Source organism: Dipodomys ordii, unplaced genomic scaffold, assembly GCF_000151885.1.
Source record: "Dipodomys ordii isolate 6190 unplaced genomic scaffold, Dord_2.0 Scaffold12, whole genome shotgun sequence".
NCBI classification, from domain to species: Eukaryota; Metazoa; Chordata; class Mammalia; order Rodentia; family Heteromyidae; genus Dipodomys; species Dipodomys ordii.
In genome coordinates, this window is record NW_012267228.1 from 12,956,829 (window position 1) to 12,981,732 (window position 24,904).

The window sequence follows — 24,904 nt, forward strand, 5'->3', positions numbered from 1 at the left end:
AAAGTTGTGTCATCTTTTGGTATTTCTCTGGTGGCCAAAAGGTAAGTTTCTACTTTGAGGTCACTGGCAGCCAGTGAGAGGCCACCACTGCCAAGGTTGGCAGTTGGAGAACTAATAAAGGAAGGGGCGTGGGAAGTCCTGGGAGACCTTTGTTTGGGGGAGAAAGAGCAGTTGGAAACCCTCCAGCCACGCCAGCAACGTTTGTGGGCCTGTTTGAGGTGTCAGCGCACCCATAATCAAATCAGGGTGCCCTGTGCACCAGCAGTGGGGGCTGTGGCGTCATCAGTGGGTGGAGCTGGGGTGAGATGCTGGGATGTCTTCATGAAGCTCACAAGCAGGTTAGCTATCCTATTTCCCTTCTTCTTTCTTTCCTCTTTCCCTCCATGCCTCCCTCCTCCTTTACCTCCCACTCTTCTTCCCTCCCTCTCTCTTTTCCTAAATTTTTCTTTTGTTTTCCCTCTGTCCCTTTATCTCTTCCCTAGTCTCTTTTTCTCTCCTCCCCTCCCTCCTTCCCTCCCTCTTCTTCCTCCTTCCCTCCTCCTTTTTTCTTTTGTTTTCCCTCCTTCCCTCTGTCTCTTTCCCACTTTTTCTTTTTCTCTTTCTCCCTTTCTCTTCCCTTCTGTCATCCCTTCCCTGCTTTCCTCTTTCCCTCTGTCCCTTCCTTGTATTTGGATTTCAAGTTGGCTAGTGCTCTACCTCTCTCTACAGGGCTACAGTTCTGGTTTCCACTGGGTATTCTTAGGATAAAGTCTTGCTTCCTGCCCAGGAGCACACTGGAGTCTTCACACACCTACTTTAGACTTCTTACATGGTCCCTGCAGTATTGGGCACATGCTACTGTGTCTAGCTCACTCTGTGCAGATGGAACCTCCTAGACTTTTCTGCCAGGCTGGCCTTGAACTACCCCTCACACATAGATACACTCTTCCCTCTTCTACCTATCCAAGTAGGATTACAGAAACCACCAGCCCTCCGTGTTTGCGTGTGTGTTTAATTTTTTGAACCCTTACCATACGGAGCTGCTTTTCTGCCCTGAGATACTGAAAACACATCAGACAAAGCCCCTGCCTTCATGACATGTATGCTCTTATTATTTGTCCTGAATTGGAATGCACATAGTCCAAATTAGTATGACTTGCTTCATCTGTTAGCTAATCTGGTCTAGAAACCGAACTGAATCCCTTTCACTGGGGATTGAAATGCCAAGAACCAGATGTAGCCAAAAGTCAGTATCCTTGAGAGCGTGTCACCTGGAGCCAGCTGGGCTAACCTGCGTCTGGTAGGCAGCTATACACCTGCCCATTTGGGCCAGGTACTGGTGGTGCAGGATCAAACTGTTAGCCAAGGGCTCATACATCACAGTGTGTGTCTTATGCTTGACCACTGCTTATTAGACCAGAAGGCTCTGGGCAGAATCACCCAGAACATAACCACACATGATTATGGCATTGAAAACCAAGGCAAGTAAGTCTTGCTTATCACTGGACATAGAGGTGGGCATGAGGGAAAGCCAATGTCAGGAAGAAAACAAGTAACCTAGACAGCCCTGCCTTACAACTGAAAACTGTTGGCCAGTATAGACACTTGCTTCTAGCGGATACTGAGGAAGAACACGTAGGAGCATTTCTGCAGTATCCATTTTCCCTGGTTGTTGTCTTTTAAGGACACAGGGTTTCCATAAAGCTTCTTAATTCCTACTTTTGAAAGCAGTTCAACTCCTACAAGCAGGCTGTATGTAACTATCCTGAATCCAGCATTTCTGTCTGCAAAAGTAAATAAGAAGTATATAAATAAGTAAAATGTGTCAGCTTACCTGTGTGTAAAAGACTTCCTTGTTTATTTGTTTTTAATAGCAAAGAGTTCCTGGTTTAATGTACCAGGCAGGCCATGCTAGTACACAAGATAGTGGTGGAATTTGGTTGTTCACTGTCCCGTAATGACTTCACAGTAGTTGTTCAATACATATTTATAGACATAGAAGAAAGCAAAGTTCCAAGGAATATCTTGACTCGTAAAAGAGGTGATTAATGTTATTTCAACTAAGTTGAAGGTAGATGTCCCACAATTTTTGTGTCCTCCAAAATAAAGATTTTAATTGGAATTGGTTTAGAGTTCTTTTATTTTCGGTTTCATATGTTGGCCTCTAAAGCCTGATTAAGACGGAAAGCACAAGAGGGCATAGACCAAGGTTTTGCAGTGCACTTCCTTCGAAACCCAACCGATATGTCCACGTGAGAACATCTTTATGACACTAAGGTTCTCAGTGGTTTTTCAAAAAAGTCCCAGTCTGAGTAAGGCTGCTAATCCAGTCATCGAACCGGGAGAAATTCATAGGATACTAGTTTATGTGTAAAACCAAAACAACAACAACAAAAAATCAACTAATGCTGGGTGCAATCACTCAGGGCTCTAATCCTAAGCTACTCAGGACGCTGAGATCTGAGGATTCAAAGCCAGCCAAGGAAGGAAAGTTTTTGACAGTATTATCTCCAGTGAACCACCAAAAAAACAGAAGTGGAGGTGTGACTCAAGTTATCCAGCACTAGCCTTGAACAAAAATACCCAAGGATAGTGCCCAGGACACACACAAGGACGGACACACACACACACACACACACACACTGAACTACTGGACGGACACACACACACACACACACACACACACACACACTGAACTCCTGGACGGACACACACACACACACACACATACACACTGAACTCCTGGACGGACACACACACACACACACACACACACACACACTGAACTCCCGGACGCACACACACACACACACACACACACACACACACACACTGAACTCCTGGACGGACACACACACACACACACACACATACACACTGAACTCCTGGACGGACACACACACACACACACACACACACACACACTGAACTCCTGCATCCTGACTGAATTGTGTAAGTTTGCTGTGCAGGAAGCATCCGTGGAGCCGTTTGGTTTTGTGGCATTGGTGTGGGCTGGCTGGGGATAAAGTTGAGGCATTGATATTGTATGAGGAGAGCCAGATGGTCGCATTACACATCTTTTGTGTTCTTGTTTGCTTCTTAAAGCAGTTGCAGAATTTTGCCCTGGGCGATATTTTCTTCGTGCCTGTGTGTTCTGCTATGAATTTACTTTTGTTAGAGTACTTTGAAAGAAATCCTAACTGGGAATTTTTTTTTTTTTTACTTACGTTATAAACTTGTGAAGTCAACACAGGGTGTCCATAAAAATACTTTTTTAAAAAAATGTTAGGCGTATTAGTAAATAGGGGGAGGAGATCTGCTTTTATTTTTTCTTAACATAGTGACTTTAACCTTATTTTATATCAATTCAGAGAAAATCTCTGCAGAATGATGAATGTGAAATTGATGGTGAATGAGTGGAGAGAGATATAGACAAATCAGATACATTATTATAGCAGAGATAAGGCCTACCTGATAAAAGATGTAATTTTTTCCCTGACTTTTTATTGGTTCCTCAGGTCATGGATTTTACTAGTGAGTTGGATTTCAAGGCATTCAACTTTTTGAGATTGTGTTAGTGTGTGAGTTTTTGCCTAAGTATTTGGTTAGCCTTTATTAGAATAGTTAATCACACCACCATTGAAATTTATATTTATTTCCCACTAAAAACAAATTATCTTTTGCAGTCACCAATGACAAGGGATAGTTAAGATGTTCTAACTGCATCTAAAGGATGATATTTTATCACCGAATGCCTGTAACGAGGGACTGCTGAGCTAGAGCTATTTTCTCTTCCTTTCCCCATCATGATTCAGTACCTCAGAATCATCTAATACCCGTTTTACAGTCCTAGTTTGTCTTTCTTCCCTCATTCAAAAGAGAGAAAGGGACAAATGCAGTTTCTCTAGGCAATGGTTTATTTTCCCATGATGCACAGATTTTCCAGTTTGAGGTAGAACCTGCTATCCCTGATGAGTGCACAGGAAACTTCCAGAGCCTTAACCTTATTGAAATTTCTGCCGGGGGGGGGGGGGTCAGTCACAAGTCTGAGACGATTGCTTCCCAATAATGAAGCTATTGTACGCATCCTATCTGATCAGTTCTTGAAATGTTTTAGTAAGTCTATCTTACAACATTATAAGCAGATAATCAGCAGCCTTAGAAGGTCCCCATCTGGACTGTAGAGTTCTTTTACTGCAAGATGTTTTGCCTTTTTGAGATAGCTCTCCTGTTTCATCATCTGCTCCGCCGAGATGAAGTGCATATGAAAAGTCAGTGACTCCGAATCCATCTGTTGTTATTATTTTCCGCTGATAATTGGCTTGAACAATGAAATGTCTGTGTCTGAAGCCTTTGAAACTGTACACCCTGTTTATTTTCTAGAGGTCTCACTGCAACTGCACCCCCCTTTCATCCTCCTCCTTCATTTTCTCTCATGCTTACAGCAAGTGGCGCTTGTGTAAGGATGACATCTTTGACTCTGTGCATCAGTATGTGTCACGCAACATCTAAAGCATGCGCAGGGATTTTTGTCACAACCCCTGTCTGTGTCTGTGCACATTGCTCTTGTAGCCAGCAATCTTCCAAGACAAGCTTACCTGGGCCCCAATGCATGGATCCCTTACCTGGATCCATCATCTTTATTTCCCAGTCCTCATTAAAGCATTCCTTTCAAGGACAATACCTAATGCATATGGAATTAGATCCTACCTATAACTGTATATGTGACATCCAGGTTTGCATGACAGAAGCATTATTATTGGGCTCTACTAACAGCACTTCTATGAGCTGGCTCAACCAGGAGGAGATAAGGAAGTGGGAAGTCCAACTATCCACTCCAACCAGCAAAATAGTCCTCAGAAATTTCTCTGGGATGGAAAAAGGTTTTCTCACAGGGATGTACTGATTGAATTTTGGTCCATGGTTTGTGTCAATATCAGATCATGATTGTCCAGAGAGGTAGATTGTGTAACACCTTCTTTAGAAGGTCACTTCAAGGCCAAAATAGTGAACAAAACCAATCTTTTAGTCACCCTGAGAGTTCCTTTCAGAGAACCTATACGTTCTTCTTTCTTCCTTTTATTTAAAATTTTGTTTCTTTTCCTCCAAAATTACCATAACATATATTTGAAGTAAGCTTTTTGTTTGTAACATTAAAAAACAAAACTTCGGTGCTGATTTTTTTTTTGCATTCAGATGATATATTGTACTAATAAAATAAAACTTGATTTTGAATTAGAAAGCACTTTATTTCTCTTGGCTAGGAGAGTTGAATTTCCTCCTGAGGCTGAGAAGAATCCACATTTGAGCCTTTTGAATGTAAATTACAATAGAAACCTATCTTATAGAAAAGCAGTGTTGGATTTGCCCCCAAAGTACAGATGGCATTAGAAAGGAGAAGATGAACCTAATCTTAACTCATGTTTCAGCAGAGATCATTAAACACTGAAAAAAATGCATTAAGAATTATTCAGTTACTAAGATCCACATGTGGCTGGATTACAGAACAAGAGGTCCCTGGTAGTGAATTTATACAAAGTGGGAAAAGGTAGTAGAGAATTCCCAGTGTGCCCCTCTCTCTCCCTCTCTCTCTCTCTCTCTCTCTCTCTCTCTCCTTGTTTAAATTCCTGGGTTCTAACGACTAATTACATTGAGGTATGGCATATTTTCTGTCGAAATGGAGAAAAATTGTTGACTATAATTATATTATTTAATTGAAATTATAAGTGGTTGAGGCCATTCAGTTAAAAGCATCCCTTCTAATACGTGGGTGATGCTTTTAAATGACTGGCCTAGATTGGTGGGTGACATTTAACAGGAAGGCATTTTGGATATATTTTTGGAAAGCTCCCCATTATTTTTTTAAATGATTAGTGAACCAGAGAGTGTCCTGACATTGGGTGTGCATGTGTATTGCCTTTATATATCCATATGTCTACGTGTGTGGGCATACATGCGTTCATCTACACATGGGCATGCATGCATGTATTTTATATGTGAATCTTTGTAAGTCCAGGTGAAATATAGCTTTCTCAAGGCACAGACTCCGCATGCCACGATGCGGAGAAACAGGCAGTTGTATCTCTTACCTTAAATTGTGCTTGTTTAAAAGCTCACACTGAACGTTAGCTCTGTAAACGCAGCCCACAGCAGAACTCTGCTGGTGTGAAGGGTGCCAAGTTCTTTTTGGAGTCGCTTGAAATACAATAGTACTCTATCTCCCTCCCTGCCAACCTCCCCCTCCCCCGCGGGAGTGAATTCTTAATTACTAATGAATGCAATTCATTTTAATTGTTATTATAGCAACATCGCATTTAAGGGTCTCCTGTTTTATGGTGTCCCCGAGACCTGGCAGTGTCTTCTTGTCAGAGAGAGGAGGACAGGTAGAAGGCACAGCGGGCGTCTGATTGAGCCAGTTATTCATTTGCTGAGTGTTTGTGTTTATGCAAAGGGGCCTCTTCCTGCATATTTAATCTAGAGTAAGGCAGTGGCTTTTGTTATGTTTAACCCACATACCTTCAGTCCTTCCTCCCTCTGCAGCCAGCTTGGGAGCCCCGGGAGCCTGCGGGCTTCCAAGTGCCTGCCTGTACTTTCTTCCTTCCAAACTCAACTTTTCTTCCATTGTGTGAACATTGCCTTTCCTGCCCCAAAGCTTTGCCTCTCCACCATGACGGGGTAAGTGTGGACCAAGCCAAGCCGCCACTTCTGTTTCGTTTTACAAATGTGAGAGGGTACTGGGCTGCCCTGCTGGGCACCGCCGGAAAGCCAGTCTGGTTCCCGGGCCCTTGGTCAGTTGGTGGCTGCTCAGGACAGGTGCCTCGTAGGCAATGGTGGCCGGGTTTTGGACTGGCTGGGAGAAAGAGGCTTTGGGGGACTGGACGGAATGCAAAAGAAAAGGGAGAGAGGGAGCACAGCTTTATTATGCTTTGTGCTCACAAACCCTGTTTTGTAACTATCCCGCAGATAATGCTGACATTGTTTGCTAAAAGCCTTCCAACAGTGTACAAAAGTGAACTGGAAGAAAGCTGGGGAAACTCTGTTGCTGTATTGTGTGGACCGGGCCAGGGGCCTCCCCGAAGGTCCGTGTGCAGGAATAGGAAGGGTTTTTCTTGTGTGGAAATCGAACCATCTCTTTATTGATATTAATAGCACACTGGAGATGTTGGCGTGGCGCTCTGGGAGGCGGTAGAGAGGGAAGGAAATCTGATCTTGCTGGGGTAAATGACAGCCTTTTGGCCCCACAGTGAAGAAGACATCCATGCAGGCTCAGTCTGCAATAATGGAATCCTGGCTTAACTGTTTGCTCTAGGAATTTTAATCTGGGGCTGTTTGTTTTTACTATCGGGGTCTTGTTATTTTTTGTTGTTGTTGTTCTGATGAGGGGCGGATGCGATCTTTATTTTTCAAGTGAATTAACAGACCCAGGGAAATTGTTGTCCTTGGATATCTCTGGGTCGGGGTGAGCTTTTGTTTTTCTTTTTTGAGGTGAGAGTGTTTATCATTTCCCTAAGAGATGCCCACAGGAACTCTGTCCCCGGTCTAGGTATTTCAGGGTGTGGGGATTACATGGTGCCTCTGAAATGAGTTATCCTTCCCACTCATCTGCTGCCTCTGTCTGAGTAACTGTTTTCAACAGAAGAGTGTGCTGTTACCCCACAGGTTGGAAAGTGGGAGAATTTAAATAAAATTTCATCAACCTTATTAAAAAATATGTGGGGACTTGGGTACAAATCAGTCTGGAGACTTAGAAGCATTGATTAACAGTGAGGCTGCTGACGGCTTTTAATAATAAAATTACAAATACTCTATCTAATTGTAAGTATATGACTTTTATACTCGGTTTTTTAAGAGGGAAAAATACTTTTTTTTTCCTCCCCGAGAGAAAGTAACTCGACAGAGCACCTTCTGTGATTAGCGCTATTGTATTCTTAAATTTTGATTGATAGAGATAATAGTTTTCACTTAAAAATACAGACAGGTACTTTAACTTTCCATGACAATAGCTATTTGCATTTCTTTTATCTTTTTGTTTAACATTTGTGGGGGTGGGGATGGATTTGATTATTAACTCTTATTGCACACCAAAGGTAAATCTAAAACAAAGGCTTTGTTAGGGCTTCAAAAGCAAAACAGCAAATATTGTTTTTGGGTTTCAACACGTAAAGGCTGCTAAAGGATACCTATAAAATATTTTCACGTGGCCGTGGCCAGGGTTTTACTTTTGTGGAAGGTAAGAGAGAGTCATTCTTGCAAATGAGCCAGATCTATCCAGGGAGGTAGCATTCTTAGGAGGCCCTGCCTGCCAGCCTACTACAGAGATTTTACCAGCAAGCCTTGGCTTGGATTGCTTGTGCCACGTGGCTTGCTTTGTAGAGTATTTTAGATATTTTTTTTTCTTGTCTACTAGAATGGACACCAAAGTTAGGCACCCTAGCTTGAGGGTAAGGAAAATAGAAGGGAAAGGTGGTCTGCAGGGATAGGATTGGGATTTGGGAAATGATAGATTTGGATGCAAAATACTTAAGTTCTTTGATCAAACCAAGCAAAGGGATCTAGTGTTTACACACTAGGGAGCATGTGCGGTGTCTTAAGGTGGCTTCTGGTGTCCAGGACCTGCGCTGGTCAGAAGTTTCTCCTCTCCACTGTCTATCTTCGCTTCTTACCCTCCCTGTTTACTCTCTGCTGTTTTATTGTTTTTCTTTCTTCCTCTTTTTCTAACTTTTTTTTTTCTTTCTTAACCGCCTTTCCATGTCTGTAAAGCTGATTTCCAAGCAGGTTTTTCTAAGTGTAGACAAGACAGTGACCCTTGTGTGATCATTTTTCAACTAGTCAAATATGTGTTGATATATCTCTTGTTTTTGAAGAAATCATAGAAAAATAAGATGAAGAAAGCCAGCATGGGTTAAGATTGACTACTTAAAGAGGCAGCCCTCTCTTGGAAATTGGCCTATTTGTACCTATTTTCACAAATGACTTGTGTGCCTCTCTTGCAGGGTCTGAGGGTCTGGGAATTTGAGCCATGTTCCTGGACTTCAGAGAAAGAGGGGGTCCTCTCCCTTGAGGACTGGCTCTACTGACTTCCATCCCCCAATGGGTTGGGCACTCAGTAGGTTCTCATCCAGCACTAGCTGTGCTGAAGCTTGAGGTATCTCCCTTGGCCCTCCTGGAGGGCCTCTTTTGCGCGATCACATAATGTGAAGTACAGTGAAGAAAACCCCATCATTTGTTTTAGCTGCCATGAAAGAAAAGGAGGAAATACTTTTAATAGAATAAACACACACACACACACACAAAACAAAACAAAACAAAAATACAAAAACCCAGCCCTTGTGTTGTCCCTTCTCAGTCTGTGTGAAGGAAGATCACACCTCCACACTTACCTGCAAGTCAGTTCCAAGTTGGACCTGTGAGTGCCTGCTTTTTGTATTACTTATCAGACGGATTCAGTGCCAACTTGAAGCATTGCAATCACACAGGAGCGGCACAGTGCAAAGCTACGAATGGAGACCAGGGCAGAACAGGGAAAGTGTTAGGTTAGTAGATGTGGCAGGTGAAATGTGGGGCTTCCTCTTGGTCTTTCTGATCACCATGTAGCCTCAGGCAAAAAGCACGTGGTCAATAGGGAAGAGACCGGGAGCAGCTGTACATGTTCGCAGGACATTTGTCATTGCAGAGAATGACAGAAAGGACATGTTCTGTTTACCGGCTCCTTCGCTCCTTTTTAAAACCTAAAACCAGGAGGAGACTTGAAGACAGAAAGAGAAAAAAATGTAATTTGTATAGCATAGGCATTTCTTTTTTTAGAAGGCAAATGGACTGGAGAGAATATATTTCTTTTACCATATCTCTTTATTTTAAAAAGTTTTCATGTTTTAAAGTTTTCCTTAAAAGCTTTGCATAATATTTTAATTCTAATAGTATGCCACCAGCAAACACATAGGTAAATAGTTGATGCATTTGACCAACAAAAGTGAATGAATAGCGAATACAGTTTGGGAACTGCATGTTTTATGCTTTTGGCAAAAGGTGAACTGCATATTTTTCTTTCCGTTGTTGGTTTCTGATTCTTCTAAGCTTCTAATGATGCCCACTCGGGCCCCAGCACTACCCCCTAATTTTCTTGTCTATTGTATTGACACATTTTATTTAATTCAGCATGATGGCAAACAGCTGTTGAACTATTAATCTTTTCGCAGCCAAACTGGGGGGAAAAATCTTTCAGATTACTTTGCTAATGGATACATTTTCTGGAAACTAAAATCAACAGAAATAAATTAATGAGTGGTCAAATGTGCATGTGCATGAAAATTTATGGAATAGAGTTTACATCTCACTGCCAATTTTTTTATGTATAAGTGAACATTAAATGTAGCCAATTTTGCATTGCTTTAGTGTGTGTAGGTTAGAGGGTCAGTTATATAGTTTTGTTATTATTAATTCTTTTTTTTTTTAACTCTCTGCCCCTGGGAAAAATTACACTGAAAATCAAAAGGGTGAACCAGCTTCTATTTCCATTCGGTTATATACTGGATGTAGATAGTGAGTAGAGAAGGTAGATGAATAGGGAAACAAGACCCCCTACTTACCTGAAAATATTCTGCAGGTTTTAATGTAGCACTAGAGATAACTTTATGCTAAGTAGGCATTTCAGCAGGTTTTTTTTAAAATTAAATTTTAATGAGGTCCAGTTGTTTGTCAGGCCTATATGATAGCAAATCTCATCTGCATTGCAAAGTCTGATACTATAGTTCTGACTGCCAAACATGCAAAAAATAGACACAGCTCAGTAGATAAACATATAAGTTACTTTAGAGTGCATGCACTGGAGAGCATGTCCAGGCAAAAGGAGGGAGAAAAGGGTCTTTTCTTGCTTTGAATTGCACAGGGGTCTGCCAAAGTTCACTTGTACATTTTAAGATTTGATGAGGGTTGGGGATGTAGCCCAGTGGTAGAGCGCTTGTGAAGTATGTGCAAACCCTAAGTTCAATGTCCAGTACTTAAAAAAGAAAACAAGGCTCATTGGATGAGTGAAAGACTGATGGTGGTAGACATTTTTAGGTGGATGACTCTTCTGTGCCTGGCACCTGGGAGCTCTTGTTTGAGTACAGTGACACAGCTTTGCAGATAGATATACCTGACCATCACAGCTCTGTGGTGCTTTCTTAACCATCGCCAGCTTCTCACTACAAGAGAAATCCATCCAGAGGACGCAGTTCGGCAGTAAAACAACAAGGTTTTCATTTTCAATTTGAATTGCTTTGTGTAAAAACAAACAAACAAAAAAAAGCGATTGGGGTAGGTTACAAAATAGTAATTCGAAGGTCTCCAAGCTTGGGTTTTCCCCACCCAAATGATGAACATTTATGATGAAACCTTCCAATTTCCTCTTACAGTAAACATGAAAATAATGATTTCACTCATTGCCGGCATCATTTTTTTTTTCCAATCTTAATGGCAAGAATCTGCATCCACTTGCTTGTGGAAATGTCATAAATTGGCCTCAGATCAATTCTTCAAAGATAGTACACAGCAAAGTGCCACTTGAAATTTTTTTTAGTCCTACTGAAGGAAGATTTTACTCTTCTTATCAGTGTGACTTGCCTTCTACATTCGAGACTGACAGAAGTAGAAGCAGGGATCTGTTCATATAAAATCTAAACTACTTCCTTACATATTGTTCTCATGAGCGAGCACAAAGCAATCTGCCTATTAGTAAAATAATGAGAGGCTTTCATCACCTTCAAAAACATTATTTGAGCATTTGGCCAAGTGGATGGGGAATGAATCCTCAACCCTGTTAGTAACTTGATCTAAAATTAATAAACAAATGTTTTTCTTTTCACTTGGGCCATATGTTGATCTGAGTTCGATGGGCGGCTTGCAGTGTTTCTTACAGGCTGACATTCTGCTTTGCATAGGGAGGTATGCAGATGCAGGAGTGATGTGGGAGAAAATGTGTTTCCTGCTCTCTTTGTGCTTTAGGAAGCTTGGTTTCAGTTGTTTATTTCATCTGACACGAATCATTTGTATTTAACTTAGTATATCTGGTAGAGATACATGCTCTGTGAACAGCTTTCACCACCAATTAACCAACCCCCCCCACACACATCAAAAATAAAAAATTGTGCTTTTATTCATTGTCCAAAAGTAGTACCACACATCATATCTCCAAGAGCGAGCTCCTTTCTGAATAGGGAAAAACAAAATAAAGCTTTTGCTTTAATGAAATTAGAGATGTTGGGGATGTTAACCAAACAGAGACGTGATCAAGTATCAGTCTGGTTTCCAAAAACAAAGGCTTATGAGTCATATATTATTCCACATGAAAAATAATTTTTTCTCATATTACAGGCAATATGAGAAAAAGTTCATATGTAAAATGTGAAAGGTTTCACCTTGACTTTTTCCATCCCAAGTTGATTTTGGTGTCTTGAGGAACAGAAAGGTCCAGACAAGTGGACATCTCCAGGCCTTCTCTTCTCTTCTCTTCTCTTCTCTTCTCTTCTCTTCTCTTCTCTTCTCTTCTCTTCTCTTCTCTTCTCTTCTCTCCCCTCTTCTCTCCCCTCTTCTCTCCCTCTCCTCCCCTCCCCTCCTCTCCTCTCTTCTCTTCTACTCTGTAAGTCACTTGCCAGTAACTATAGCTGAGCTCCTGTACTGTTTTTGCTCCTGTTGGTACTAAGCTGGGGGATGCTGCTTGTGTCACTCAGATTGTGGTGTTCTCTTTTGCTTTCAGGGTGAGAGGTGACCTTTTGAGGTGACTATAACTGAAGATTGCTTGACAGAAGCCAAAAAGAAAAGGTAAATGTGAATATTATTAGTGGAATTATATTTAGAACTCTCTTCATCACCTTGGAGATCTTCCAGTTTGGTTGTTGCCACAGATCTCTACTTGTGAAATCTACATGTGTGTGTTTGTGGTATATATGTCACTTGTTTTTAGAAGTCTTACAAGATTGTTCTCAAGAAACAATCCTATTGTGTCACAAATTTTCCCTCAAATGATGTCAAACTTTCCCATTTGTTGAAGTTGAACTTTTAATAACTTGTGCTTGTCGAGTTGGTAGGTTTAAAGTTAGAAAGGAATATTCACATCACACACAAAAAAGTGGTGATTCATAAAATTAACTCACTGCAAACAAGAGTAAGGCCTGTCAATGTTCTGTGCTGAAGTGGTGTTGTCTGATTTATGCTCATTTTCTGGCTTTGTAATTGACTTCTTTAAAAAATTAATAGGCAGGCACCATAGCAACACGCCACATTGAGGTAACTGCTGAGCAGAGTGGTGCACATCCCTGTAATGTCAGCGTTGGGCTGCCTTGTTCTCTTGACCTTGCTTGGAAATCAAATGAGTACTTGATTTTAAAAATGAGAAGTTTTCAGAGAGACTAATGTAACTTGATGAACTAAAAGCCAACTTTAATTTTCTCAAATTCATGTTGTTTTTTTTTTTAATGATGGAGGGACAGCTGAAAAAAATACTCAGATTAAAGTGCTTCTTGTTGGTATATATTTACTTGAGATTTATTTTTTTATATTTATATATTTATTTATTTCTATACTTACTTTCAAAAATATGCTGTGGGGCTGGGAATGTAGAGTGCTAGCCTAGCATGCACGAAGTCCTGGGTTCAGTTCCTTAGTACCACATAAACAAAAAAAGCCAGAAGTGGCACTGTGGCTTAAGTGGTAGAGAGCTAGCTTTGAGCAAAGGAATCTCAGGGACAGTGCCCAGGCCTTGAGTTCAAGCCCCAAGACTGGCAAAAAAAAAAATGCTGTGGGAATGGCCAGGTCATCTTGTGCAAGATAATTTGGACATTTTCATGTCTCCTACTTCTTGAGTAGTGGTCTGTTTCATTTTTGAATTTGGGCCTTTGGTTGTTGCATTTCATTTAGCAGCTCTCTGTCTAACAAGTTCATTTCTGGCATGGTTGAATAAAGCCTTTGCTCCAGTTTATCTATTTATACAATGAAGACTTCTTATTATTTAGTCCAAGAGGGTTTTGTTATAGAACTTTTAGAGCCGGAGGATGGTTTGTTTGGTTTTGTCTTCATTCTCACATAGGGTTTTTGGTTTTAGAATGTATTTTAAAGGAAATAGATTTTTTTTCTGTCCCTTGTGGGGCCTGAACTCTAGGTCTGGGTGCTGTCCCTGAGCTCTTCAGCTTAAGGCTAGCACTCTACCACTTGAGCCACAGTGCCACTTCCGGCTTTTTCTGCTTATGTGGTGCTGAGGAATCAAACCCAGGGCCTCGTGCATGTAAGGCAAGCACTCTACCACTGAGCCACCTTCCCAGCCCCATAGATTTGTTTTTATAGTTGCCTCCTAGCATATTTGATGGCATCCAAAGAGGGGGAAAATCCGACTTGCTTTACTTCACTGTTGTTTAAGTGAAACATTTGTGGCAAGCCCCTGATTATCCTTGTAGAAGTTAGATATCCACACCAGACATTCCAGGATAGGGGAAGCTGATCCCACTATGTACTCAGGATAAATATCCACAGCGAGATATGGCAATTCACTTCACACTTGGCTGTGTGACTCAGCTTCCAAATTTAGTCCTTATGAAGACTCTGTAAACTTTTTCTACCCAAGTCCAGTTAATACATTTTTTTTTGTTTTGGGGGCCACAGCCACTTTAATGTCATTTTCTCTCTGGTCTTGTCACCTCTCAGAGTAGATCACAGTCCAAGATTCACCTCCTTCAAAGTCTTGCAGGTGCTTAATTCACCTCTTGCTGTTAGCTGAGATTCATGGTGACGTTATAAACAGTGATTCAACAAAGCTGGAAAAGCAGTTAGATAGAAAAAGTTGAGGATATAGCTGGGAGCCAGTGGCTCACGCCTGTAATCCTAGCTACTCAGGAGGCTGAGATCTGAGGATTGCAGTTCAAAGCCAGCCCAGGCATGAAAGTCCGTGAGACTCTTATCTCCAATAAACCCTTTAGAAAACTGGAAGTGGCGCTGTAGCTCAAGTGGTAGAAAGCTAGCCTTGAGCTTAAGAGCTGAGGAACAGCGCACAGGCCCAGAGTTCAAGCCCCACGACTGAAAGAAAGAAAGAGAGAAAGAAAGAGAGAAAGAAAGAGAGAAAGAAAGAGAGAGAGAGAGAAAGAAAGAGAAAGAAAGAAAGAAAGAAAGAAAGAAAGAAAGAAAGAAAGAAAGAAAGAAAGAAAGAAAGAAAGAAAGAAAGAAAGAAGATAAAGGAAAAGTTGAGGGTTTGTGGTGTGCCTGAATATGAGAATGCCTTCCTAGCACTTGTGAGATCTTGGGTTTCATCTCTAACACCCTATGGACGTGTGTGTGTGTGTGTGTGTGTGTGTGTGTGTGTGTGTGAGAGAGAGAGAGAGAGAGAGAGAGAGAGAGAGAGAGAGAGAGAGAGAGAGAGACAGAGACAGAGAGCTTGATCCTTATCCACCTAGCTTCAAATAAGAGCTTGATCCTATCACCCCTTTTGCTTTTTCTCGATATAGTCACAATGTCTGTTAGGCAAATATGATTCCCAGCGCTTCCCCGTTCCATGGAATTGTTCAAACATAAAAATATGGTGTGTTGAGAAAAAAAAAAAAACACATTGCGGAAACAAATCTTCCAGGAATTTGTCATTAGCCTCGACTGAGAGGGATAGCTTCATGGTTATTATGAAATGCTTTTTTTCATAATCACTGTCAAGCACATGCTCTTTTGTATCATTTGATATCCTGCAAATAAGCACCTTCATTAGATTTCTGGATCCCCAAAATATTTTCTTTCTCTGATGCTTCCTTTCATAATTCAAAGAAAGCCAAGTAATGCATCTTTGTAGTTTCTCTGTTTGACTAGATTGCTGGCTTCATAACAGTAAGTTTTTTTGCCGTCTGTGTAATGGTCCTTGGCTTTGCTTTTGTTACAGTCTTTGTGGGTTTTTTGATTTTTGTTTTTGGGCCAGTGCTAGGGCTTCAACTCAGGGCCTTGTGTTCTCATTTGGCTTTTTCTGCTTAAGATTGACATGTCGGCCATTCCGTCACTTCTGACATTTTATGCTCATTCATTGGAGATAAGAATTTCTCAGATTTGTCTGCCTGGGGTGGCACTGAACTTCAGTCCTCATACCTCAACCTGCTGAGTAGGTAGGATTACAGGTGTGAGCCACCAGTGCCCAGCCGTAATCACTGTTTTTATTCTTCCATAATGAACATTTCATTATTTTTGACTTATTTTAAGTTTACTCCTAAATTTAAAGTTTATTTTTAACTTTTCTGTAATGAATCTGGTGTATTTATTTGATTATTAACAGTAATGTAATTGCTAAGAAAAATAACATTTTTCATTTTATTGTATATATTCCATCTACATTTTCATGCCTATTTCAATTGTTTTAGGAAAATTAGGATATATAGGCTCATATACAAATATGTAGTGTCTACCTTTAAGAAAGCTCAAGGATCTTTCAAAGACAAAATCTTATGTATCTTGTTCGCTTGTATATAATAATAGAAAAACACTTTATTAGAAATAAAAGATTTTAAAAGGTCTATAAAATGGGCATAGGAGCTAGCATTTTTATTCCTGATGAAAAATCCTTAAAGACTCTTAAGACATTGCCATCTAGCCATGACCAAATCCAGCCCATCATTCCCACTGCAAAAAGGCTAAGGGTTTCCAAGAGCAGGCGCTCCATCCCAGATTTGAAATCTGGAAATTCTTCACAGTCAGTATTGATGCAAAATGTGCTACATAGACACTGCAGGAACAATTAGCTACATGCATTCACCTGGCCTGGCAAATTCAAAGAAAGGAAGCCATTTTTTAAAGTACAGACTAAAGGTTTGAAGAACCATAAATAGCAGTCATCCTACTTGGTAGTGATACAGTAATTTTCTTCCAAGTAGATGAGAGTGCTTTATACAGTTGGGCCTGCTTTCTGGGATTCCTGAGAAGTAGCTGGCAATTATTGTAATTCCTGCTTTACTGAGTTTGAAAGTGGTCCTGGAGAGTATAAGTAACTTACCGAAGAAGGTCATCTCAAATGTCTAGATGGAAACTAGAAAGAAAACTTGGCTCTGATCACAATTACACTAATGTCTTCCTGTGGCGGCTGCTGTAGCTTCATGGTTTAATAAAGATTTGTGGCATTTTTCTCCATTTCTCCTCGCCCATGTCAGTTCACCTCATTACATTTTGCTTAAAACTCATAGCTAGTTTGTACAATTGATCATTTTTTGTTCAATCCTTAATGACATCACAAGTCGAAGAGCATTGTCACGCCCACAGGGTTACAATTAAGTGGTTATTATAAAGTATTAGGCATCTTCAAACTTCACATAATTAATGATTACAAAATTTTCCCCATACCCGATCACATTCTTTCATACTAAATGAGGGAACTATAAATGTATATACTTTATTCATATTGCCTTACGTATTATAAATTATTTCTTGGATAAAAATAACACTAGGGCTGAGGAGTGTAGCTCAGAAGTAGAGTGTTGGCTGACTAGCATGTGCAAAACCCTGGGGTTGATCTTCAACACCAAAACCAGTGAGTAAATAAAAGCTGAAATGCCATTCAGCTATTTGAAATGTTACTTATTGGTTCCTTTGAAACTATATATTTGTTTAAATATTTACTTAATGACAGTAATACTTCTTGAATGATTGAAGTGATCTTTTACTAGCATTCGGCATTTGAATTATGTAACTCTTAATTCATGAAGCTGTTAGGCACACAGTGTAAAAAAGTCTTCATTGCATAACCAGATGGCTACATTGGCTGCATAGAATCAGTCAGCCAGCTTAATTAAGCATCCGAGTGCTCTCTGTCCCCACAAACACATGACATACCATGTCATGTGATATACAACTCATCATCAAGTCTTAGCTGATGTAACAAAGAGCTCCCAATATGCAATGGTTTCAGCAAAATAGAAGGTAATTTCTCTCATCTAGCATTACAGCACAGGTAGGTTTGACTAGGAACATCCTTATGTCATCTTGGCCCTTGGGAATCTCTTGGTATCTGTGAGACTGGAGCAACAGTGTACCACAGTGGGGGAAAGAAATCTAAAACTATATGGAGTACTTCCTACCTTGCCCTGTTTTTTAGAAATGGTATTTTTCTTTTTCTTTTTTTACATTTCCAGGATTTTTTTTTTTTCCTTGCAGGGCAGGTATCAGTACTGGGACTTAAACTCAGGGCCTGGACATTGTCTCTGAGCTTTTCTGCTGAAGGCTAATGCTCTGCGATTTGAGCCACTTTCTGTTTTCTGGTGGTTCATTGGAGATAAGAGTCTCACAGACTTTCCTACCTGGGCTGTCTTTGAACCTCAATCCTTAGATCTCAGTCTCCTGAATAGCTAGGATTATAGGCGTGAGGCACCAGCACCCAGCTTCCACAAACTTTTAAGAGCTGTTGAGAAACATGTCTCCCTCATTGGTTTCCAGGAGCCCGGGAGGAATTGGAGAGCAGCTTTGAGAGGGCAGTTAGAACATAATTTCTTGGTTGACTGAATTGCTCCCTTCTGATGGTTTCATGTCTTCATCCATTCACACATACAGAAGTCATTGAGGGTTCTATACTAGAAGATAAAATCTTAGACATATACTCTGTCCTCATAGAATTTACATTCTGGTGGAGAAAACAGACATGACGGTGGCGATGATGAGTGTGAGGAAGGGAAGGTACTAGTCACCCTCAGAAGGGATCCTGTGCCTGGGAAAGAAGGGTGTGGGAATGTTCAGCAGTATAAGGACACTATTTGAGATTAATGTGATCTTCTTGTACCTTTCGAATCAGTCCTATTGTGAATGTTAGTGGGAATGTGAATTTTCTTCTTTCCAGGTTGACTAAGGTTATAATTCACCCATCATATACTTCACTCATTTAGAATCTTCATAGTTTTGAATGAATTTTAGCATCTTCCCCAAGTTTCCATTCATCCTGCCTGGTTCTTGAACATTTTATCACTCAAGAAAAGAAATCTTATGGGCTAGGTATTATGATTCATGCCTTTAATATCATCTTTTTGGGAAGCGGAGATAGGAAGATTACAATTCCAGGCCAGCTCAGGTAAAGTTAGTGAAACTCCATCTCAAGAAAACAAGCTGGACATGGTGGCACACATCCGTAAATCGTAGCTACTTTGTAGGTGGAGGTACTTGAGGTCGAGGGCCAGCCCTGGGCAAAAGCACAATTCATGCTTTAAGAACAAGCTAAAGCAAAAATGGATGAGGGCATGGCTCAAATGTTGGAGTGATTCCAAGAAGGAAAAGAGGGAGGGAGGAAAAAGGGAAAGAAAGGAGAAGCAGAGGGAAAGGAAGATGAAAAGATTAGTATTAGAACCTGGTGGGCACCAGAGGCTCACACCTGTAATCCTAGCTCCTTAGGAAACTGAGAACTGAGGATCACGGTTGAAAGCCAGCTTTTGGATAGGAAAGTCCCTGACACTTTTTATTTCCAATAAACAACTCAGAAAAACCCAGAAGTGACACTGTGGCTTAAATGGTAGAGCACTAGCCTTGTGGGAAAAAGAAGAAGACTAGTATTAGGATAATATTTCACCATTGTCCCACTCCTTGGTCAACAACTAGTTTACTCTGTATCCATCTAGACTTGGCTACTATGGGTATTTCCCATAGAATGCAAGGCGCAATATGTGGTGTTTTGTGACTAGCTTCTTGCCCTAAAGGCAAGATATTTAAGGTTTGGGACAGGCATGTAACATTTTAAATGGCTTAAAACCCCTTGAGTTCTTACTCCTAAAGCTAATTGAACAATGGCCTGAAATACTCTTAGCAGGGATAGAATTTGAGGAAGATGGCTGTTTTTGTTTGTTTGTTTGTTTTTTATTTTCTGGGTATTGCCATAGACCTGATGTGACCTCTCAAAAGTTAAAACGCAGAATTTAGATGTTTGTATCTTAAGTTAGCTGTTTTTAAACATTGTTAGCCATAATGCTAAACTAAGTTACTCTGTAAACAAGAGCTGTCTCTTTCTGAATGTTAGTTTCAAAGGAAAAAAAATTTAAATATTGATTTCCAGAGAAATATGCTCGATAGAGTTCTTTTCAAGTAGAAGCCACTTGGTGAAATGTACACAAAAGACATATTTGATAGTAAAGACAATATTTGCAGCAATTATCAAGTAGCCATATTTTATACAGTGAACAATCTAAAAACCACAAAAGCAAATAGCAAATGGTTTTTGCTGCTCTGTCTGCTGAGGGCACCCATTTTCCAGCGTCTCACCTGGACAGCTTAGGAAGAAACTCACCTGCATTCCACCTGACAGAGATAGAAGAAATATCCCCCTTGCTGGTGATTCCAACCCTTCTAGAAGAATTTGGAAGCATCACTGTATAAAATCAATGTCCTCCAGAGGGATCACCTTCATGTGAAGTAATTCCCAGAATTTCAGAGACGTGATAGATGGAATCTTCACTGGTTACAACATGTAGTCGCTAACTATGGAGCTGGATTTGGTAGTTGTGGCATCTTTTTTTTTTTTTTTTAAAGACTGCCAGGGATTGGGACTTTGTAAATAGAAACTGAAGTGAGTCGTTTCTGTGTTCTTCCCTAGTGAGTGGAGCTGTTGCAGTACCACACCCTTTGGATAGAGATGATGGGGAGGAAGATGAAAAACCATGACATGTCTTTTTTTGTTTTTCCTATTCCATTCAAAAATGCAGCCTTTTGAAGTATGAAAATCACACAGCTTGTCCCTTGAATTTTGTATATTAGTATGTGTGTAGTATATAATTAAAGGTAATTATATGTTCTGTGGATTACCTGACAGTATGTGATAAGTTGCATAAAATTACTTTTAATTAGGAAAGCCAGCTCATACCCCTAGCTGGACTATGCGTATTGCTGTCCATGGGTTGGCCTGGTTGGTGTTCTGGAAGCTGGAAGCTATTCCATTCTCTTGGCAGAAGGTCAGACTGTTTCCCTTTCAAAGAGTCTTAGCAATCTCAAGACCAGAAATGTCCTGAAATCCATTCATTACAGATTTTGCTTGAAAGTTCATCTAGACTGGTGATTTTCAAAGTGAGCACTGTGACCAGCTTGTGAATGAGGATTACCCTCGAGACTGCATTCGATGGGACAGATATGCAAGAAATAGGATAAGAAGTCAGCACGCCTTCCTGTGCCATAAGGATTTATGTGTGTGATAAAGATTTTTAAACGGATGGGCACTGTCTTTCCAGGGTAAAATAATTTGTTCTGTAAGCTACATGCATCTATTCATTTGTTCATTCACCTTTCTGAAATACCCTGTTCAGAATGGATGTCACTCTCCACACATAGCCACTAACATTTGAAATGTGGTAAGCTGGAACTTAATGTGTCGTAAGTTTAAATCTACAAGATATTTTGAAACTTCAGGCAGGGCGCTGGTGGCTCATGCCTGTCATCGTAGCTACTCAGGAGGCTGAGATCTGAGGATCGAGGTTCAAAGCCAGCCTGGGCGGGAAAGTCCCTGAAACTCTTCTCTCCGTTAAACCATCAGAAAACTAGAAGTGGAGCTGTGGCTCAAGTGGTAGAGCGCTAGCCTTGAGCTGAAGAGCTGAGGGACAGTGGCTAGGCGCAGAGTGCAGGCCCCACGACTGACCCAAAAAAAAAAAAAAGATGGTGACAAAGACCGGACCATTGAGTTTGTCTAAGTAGAAATCATTGATCCGCTGAAGAAGAGTCAAAGATATTCAGATTTCAATTCATATATATATATATATATATATATACACACACATACACATACATATGTATATATTTGTGCTACTTACTGAAATTAGATTATGTTGTAGTGTACACAAAGTCCTCGGAGACTTATGTGTTGAGAGGTTTGTCCCTAGCTGATGATGTTACTGGAAGATGATTGCGTCAGCAGGGATTATCCATTGATGACTCATGCCCAAATCGGCTATTAGGGGTGAAGCCTAGTTGGAGGGAGTGGTTCAGTGGGGACTTATCTTGCCTTTGGTCTCTTTCTCCTTTGCTCTTTGCTTTCACCTTTGCTTGGATACCATTAAGTGAGCAGCCTCCTCTTCCATCCTTTCTGCTGCCATGGTGGGCTGCCTCACCTCAGGCCCAAAGCAGTGAGCCAGACAGCCAAGCATGGATTGAAGCGTTTGACATTATAAGCCCAAACAAACCTTTCCTCTTTTTAAGTGGTTTCTCTCAGGTATTTTGTCATAGTGAAGAAAGCTGACTAACATGTGGTTTCTATTACTTTTCCAAGAGCAGTACCTTCTTACATTCTTACTTGTTAAAAGTCACTGCATTTATCCCCAGCCCTTGCAACCCAACTTATGCTAAGTTTAGGTTGTGATACAACTTGCAATGAGAGAAAATCAAAGCAATCTTGTGCCTTTTGTCCTTTTCTGTCTATTCTCTAAATCTGAGGTTGCATTTACATCTTGCCGTTAGAATATACTGCTTTTAATCTTCACAATATTTGGCAGTTTAGTGTGGTTAGCATATTGTCTAGATTAGTAAAGAACGATTTGAGCCTGAGCTATAAATCAGTCTCTCAACGTTACCTTACACTAATATTGGTAGTGTTTGATGAGTTCAGCAACCTTTCAAGTTAAGTAAGAACATCAAAGTTTCTAGATTCTTCAAAATTTCTGAAACACAATTTTGTGTTTCAGATTTTTTGCGTGTGTGCTGGTCTCAAATTTTCAAGTATCTAGGAAATGGTTGGTAAATAGTGTACGAAATATCATTATGAGACTGTGGAGAAGGAAGAACTACCTTTTTGTGTATAACATAAATGTGTTGTTTATTTGTTCATTATAAAATGACATTAAAAGACATTAGGAAAATAAGAATATAGGAAGAAAAATTCAATGGTTACTTCACCTAAACAATTGAACATTTGGTCTGTGTTCTTCCTTTATTTTTATAAATAGTTTTAGCAAGGGTTTATTTTAGTATGACAGGAGAATGTAAGGAGAAATAGAGAGAAACAGTTTTTGCTCCCCTTGTAGGAAATGGGAAATAAAGACTCCTATATTTGGTCATTATTTTTTTTAATAGAGCTTATTTTATAAGGAACATTTGTACTGAGTAGTATTTTAGTTTCCAGCTCCTGTTTTTGGAATATCATGACTCTTCCTAAGTTACAACATCTAACACCTGTGTCTTAAGGTTGCCATGGTGACTACTGTTGATGTATGGTCTGTCATTGGGGTGGGGGTTTTTTCAATCCCTTCTTTCCAGGTCCTCATGATTACTGATGTGGCCATTTGGGATGTTTGCGGTAGAATCATCCCTTGAATTAGTTTTAAAAAGATGTTGAAATCTTAGATCACCTGCCACTCTCCTTTTACCTTGAAGTAATATTAAAATTAATCTGAGGTACAGCGTATCATTTCTTGGTACCAGAGCACATATGCTTTCTGTGATGGTGTGACATCTAGTCACACTACACATGTGTGAACTTTGTGCACCACGCCTCTCAATGTTAGGTGGGAAGATCTTTTCTGATCTGAATTCATTCCCGATGTTTTCCCCCTACCCCAACTTGATTTGCAAAGTGGCAACATGCCTTTTCAAGGGAAAATCCATGATATGCTCATGGTTTTATCATCCCGGACATCAGTTGTTCCTTTGTTCCTGAGCAAATCTTTCATCGAATTTGTTCTGTGCTATCAGAATTTTCCTTCGTTAAGTTTCAGTAAGGCTACCCTGAAAACTCACAAAGTACAACTTTTAGAGGACAATAATGTCAGTTACCTTGTTTGTCCTTGTAGTACTAGTTGATAGCTGCTGAGCACCTGTGAGAATCTCTGTGCTCAAAACTGAGTGTTAACCTGGAAGGACACCAGAGCTCAAGCTGCTCTTCAGTCAAGTGTGCTTGGAACTGCAGGTTCAGAAAATACCACTGTCAAGGTCCATTAGACTTCTTGAATCTACTCTTGCACATTACCTAGGGGGAGATGGATTTGGGGAAGAGGAAACGCCATGCTCCTGGTCACGGGGTGACTGTCGCCACCTGTATCGGGCGGCAGTCCCTGTCTCTCGCCCCGCTTCTTCCTTTCATGATGTAATACCAAAACCAAATAAAGAAATGTTACAACTGGATGACAAAAAAAGCTGTTAAATAAAATGAAAACCAAAGTATACATTTTTTTTATGTAAAGGGTCCATTCTTGGATTTCATTTCCAGCATTCTTTTTTTTTCTTCTCTCCAAGTGGTATTAAGAAAATTTTCTAACTATTGAATATGGTGAGCATTAGGCCAAAATGCACACCCTAGAAAAATGCCCCTTTTCACCTCCTGCCCCTTTCTCTCCTTCCTCTCTTCCCTTCTTTAGTTTCCTTTTCCTGTCTCCTCCCTCTATTAAAATAAATCTGATAGAGACATACATTAAATTAGAATTCCACTGCTTGACAACTACTGTGCATTTTTTGAATATTTGGGTTTTGTGTAGCAGGAGAATTTAGGCACTGACTCTGTCTTGTGATTGATTGATACAAATGAGCCTCTCTCTGACATGTTTTCTCAAGGGCTGGAGTACATAGAAGGATAATGGTGCATGTTGCATATTGTTTGTGAGGTGGACGGTGATTGATTCAAACTGCCGATGTTCTCCTTCTAGTTTTGGAATGGGGTTAACATTCTCTATTTACTTCTCTGTGGTATGATATTTAGAAATAGACAGTTGTCACTGGAAGGATCCTATAATTTCATTAGGTAATTTCTCACACACTATATAGTTATTATATACTGTATATGACAGAGGAAGTTCTTAGGAACTCCTCTTCCTGCTTTTCAAAATGCACTACCAGTTTTTTGCCCCATGAACATGCTTATTTCAATGCAACTTTATATGAACAATGAGTTTCAATTTTTTTAAGTCAGAAAAAACTTCTCATTTGTTCTTATTCAACTTTTTGTTTATTAATGAGTTACAAAAGTTGGACTCGAGTATGTTGACTGTGTTTGTTC

General features: G+C 40.2%; 1 protein-coding gene across 6 annotated transcripts in view; it reads left to right on the forward strand.

The window, feature by feature from the left end:
- The first annotated feature begins 6,495 nt into the window (after positions 1 to 6,495).
- Positions 6,496 to 24,904, forward strand: part of Foxp1 (forkhead box P1) — a 340,880-nt gene continuing 322,471 nt past the window's right edge. For 5 of the 6 annotated variants that reach the window (XM_013010482.1, XM_013010488.1, XM_013010485.1 and 2 more), the window contains exons 1-2: positions 6,496 to 6,654; positions 12,713 to 12,777. The gene's annotated coding sequence lies outside the window, so the exon portion shown is untranslated. Of the gene's footprint in view, positions 6,655 to 12,626; positions 12,648 to 12,712; positions 12,778 to 24,904 lie in introns of those variants that run through there. The other variant, XM_013010483.1, reaches the window with a different exon arrangement.